The sequence below is a fragment of the Equus asinus genome, chromosome X, assembly GCF_041296235.1.
Source record: "Equus asinus isolate D_3611 breed Donkey chromosome X, EquAss-T2T_v2, whole genome shotgun sequence".
Classification (NCBI taxonomy): domain Eukaryota; kingdom Metazoa; phylum Chordata; class Mammalia; order Perissodactyla; family Equidae; genus Equus; species Equus asinus.
Window position 1 is genome coordinate 122,874,250 of NC_091820.1, and position 3,842 is coordinate 122,878,091.

Here is a 3,842-nt window from a genome sequence, read left to right on the forward strand (position 1 = left end):
CAGATGTTAGCTCAGGTGCCAAAAAAAAAAAAAATCCCAGAGAAGTGTTCTCATTGGTTAGGCCAGGGTCACATGAGCCTTCTCCAGTGTGATCAGTGAGGAAAGCAGCACGGGATACTACCATGGGCCTGACCTGGGCTGTGTGCCTGACAGGAGGCTCTAGCAATTTACTGTGATTGGCAGCTCTTCCAGAATCACGTGATTGGGGCTGGAGAGCAGCAGTCACCAGAGGAAAGAGTAGGGGAGCTGTTATCAGGAAAAGCCAAGATCCTGGTACTGGCAGGAAAAACAAACAAAAAGCCAAATGTCTAGGGACGAGTATATAAATACTCCCTCGGAATGAGGCTGGGGTGGAAGTCATGGGACCCAGGGACGTGCAACAAACTTGACATGATTTTGAAGTCTCAGTTTTATCTTTTTGAATTTGTGCTTGTTTTAACAGAAAAACAGTGCTTTAACTGACTCAGTATTGAATCAAATCTGTGCTCAAGGAAGTTGTGCCATATGTATTCTGCGGCTTTTTGTGCCAACCCTTAGGACAGTCTTAGCCCCTCAAGGGTCTGCATAGCCCACGTTGAGAAGCCAGACTCGAACAGTTTCCTCCAGACCTATTTCCTGACTGCCCTCGTGCCACGTCTTAGCCCCTCAAGGGTCTGCATAGCCCACGTTGAGAAGCCAGACTCGAACAGTTTCCTCCAGACCTATTTCCTGACTGCCCTCGTGCCACGCCAGCCTGTGCTGTGCCATTCTCCCCTGTCTGGAATGTCCTCCCCTAGCATCTTCCTGGGCCGCTCCCTCTGTCCTTTAGACACAGTGAATTACAGTGGGAAGAACCCTGAAGATCAAGGTTCGAGTTCTAACGTTGCCACCAATTCTCTGCACGAGCTCTCAGCAAGTGATTTCCTCTCTCTGCTACTTGGTTTCCTCTTCTGTAAGATGAGGGATTGCCCTGACCCTGTTAGCACAGGGCAGCTCCCAGCTCCTTCTGCGCCTGCCCCCGCCCCCCCAGCCCCTCTTGGCATACTCCCAACTAGGAGGCGTTCTCTTGGTACTGGCCAAATTCTAGGACATTTTATTGGTTCTGAACTTCAGGGGCTGGAGCTTTTTTCACTAGTACATGAAAGGAGTTGAAGGTCAGTGTTTATATCAAGGATCTCTCTCCCTGCTGAACGTGAGATCTTCCATTTTGGAAGGCGGCCCTCCCTCACTCTTCCTCTATTCCCTACTCTTTTTCTAGCAGGACCAGAGCGAGGCCTAGGGGGAGGACACTGGAGAATTTGGCTGAGCAAAGCAGATTGTCTGTGTGGTCCGACCTGGCTCAGAAGGTCAAAGCCCCAGCTGATCTCAGCTCTGTACCGGGTGGCAGACAGAGGAGAGGATTCGTGTGTTCAAGGCCACTCTGGCTCAGGATCGCCTTAACCCCTGCTTCTCTGACATGCTGTCCTTTCCCCACAAGGGGATGGCACAGAGCTAGGCACCCAGAAAGTGTGTTCTGATTGACAGAATGCAGCAGAGACAAATGTTTATGAAAGACTCACAGGGGAGCACACACATTTCTGCAAAAGGGCACGTTTGGTTGGATGATTATTTGTTCTTAAGCAGGAAAAGGACCTGGCAGCAGGAAACTGGAAGTATGTTCTCAGAGTATATTTTGGTCTCACAACTGCAGTTCTGCTTTAAGGAACATGATGGACATAATTTGAAAGTAATGTGCACTTGCTACAGCGTGTGACTAATCTTTTGGGGTAAAACAGTTTGCCCAGAGTGCTTCTCAAAGGATAGGTGGGACCCTAGGTCTTCTTCTAGTGTGGGGGTCTCTGTTCAAATCAGCTTAACCGAGGAACATTCAAACCCTTGGTAGGAGTCTTGTCAGACCGTGGGCCTGGTATGTTTCCAAGTAGTTACGTCTCTCTCACCAGAACAAGGAAAGCCTAAATTCGCGAGGCACATGTGTTCTCCAATGCCTGGGTTGTAATGGAGCTCAGCGGAATTGGTGGGAAAATGCAGGGGGCTTTATCTGCATCTGCAAAAAGTTAGCTAAGTGGAATTAGGCTTTCTGTAAGGTGTTTTCCTGACTCAGGCATGTCCCAAACTGGCTAGTGTGTCTTGAGGCCCTGGGTGGGCATCCAAGTCCCGCCGTCCTGAATGGCTCCTAGAGGAAAGGAGGCTGCTTCAACTTTCTATACTTCTTAAAGTGTTACTTTGATTAGACAGGAGATAGCAGTCTGTTTAGCAATATTACTCTTATTACTCTGTCATGGTTATATTTTCAAATTATACTTGCTGTTTCCTTTGTCAAGAGCAAATGATAACACACATCTGTGCGGCAGAGCCAACCAAAGCCGTGGAGGGTTTGCCCAGACAGGTTTGCAAATGTGTTCTAGGCCCACTGCTGCCCAGATAGGAAGTCCTTCCCCATCCCCAGGTCAGGGGGCCATGCTTTTTTTTAAAAAATAAATACAAACTCTTTAAAAAAACAAAATAAGTTTTATTATCGCTATAAAAGTAATGCATTTTGTTGTTTATACAAGTATTACTTGGAAAATACATAAAAGAATAAAGAGAAAAACAGATATCATCTATAATACCAGAACCCAGAAACAACCACTATTAAATTTTGGTATATTTCTTCCTAGCCTTTTCTCTAAATTTTGATACAAAACTATGGATGCAAAATGTTCCCAATACACTTATATTACATATTCAGGAACATATTGCAAAAATAATTTTGTACCTTCCTTTTATCACTTTATCATATTGCAACCCACAGATAACCATTATAAGATTTTTGGTTTATTCCCTTCAGCCTTTTGTCTGTATATTGATACAAAACCATGCATGCAAAATGCTCCCAATATATTTATACTGCATATTAGGAACACATCGCAAAAACAGTTTAGCATCTTTCTTTGATAGACTTTGGTATACTTCCTCCTAGCCTTCTTTCCATATTATTGATACAAAACTATGAATGCAAAATGTTCCCAATACATTTATATTACGTATTAGGAACACATCGCAAAAATAGTTGAGCATCTTTCTTTGATCACTTATTATGCCACAACTCAGAGATAAACCACTATTAAAGTTTTGATATATTTCCTCCCAGCCTTTTATCTGTATGTTGAAACAAAACTGCAGACAGAATGCGCCCTATATACTTAGATCATATAGATGGGAACAGAGCAAAAAATTTGCACTTTTCTTTTATCACCAAATATTTCGTCAGGAGCACATTGTCATGTCACTTATTAGATGCACCATATTTTATTTACCCGATCCTTTGTTGTTGGTCATCCCGGATGTTCCTAATTTCCATCCTTCAAAATACTGAAATGAGTGTCTTTATATCTTCTTTTTCTGTGACTTTTTGTTCATGTAGTTTTTACGTTTTTTCTTGACCACTTATATGAACTCAACATATTAAAGATGACCCTGTGTCTGCAGTGCTTAGAGCTAATGTTTTCCAGTTGTTGTTTGCTGAAGTATGAATTCTTTAACATTCCGGCATGAATATAAAATCTTATGCCTCGTATAAGATTCAATCCATTAAAAAGAAACTCAAAATAATAAAGACACAAAGTCCGACCCCCACCTCCCATTAAACTATTAAAATACAACTCGTTGCCCTCCTCCCCCCTTGGCAACCACTCTCTTCCTTGCTTAGGGCCCGTGTTCTCCTGATCTTTTCATCCACCGTTCTTGTGATACTTACCAGTTGTATTGCCATGAGGATGAATGGCTCCCAGACCTTTCAGTTATCAATCTGTCACAAGTGCACAGTGGTATCTCGTGACATGATGATCCCCGAGATGTCTGAGGTCCTTGACTCAAAATTTCTG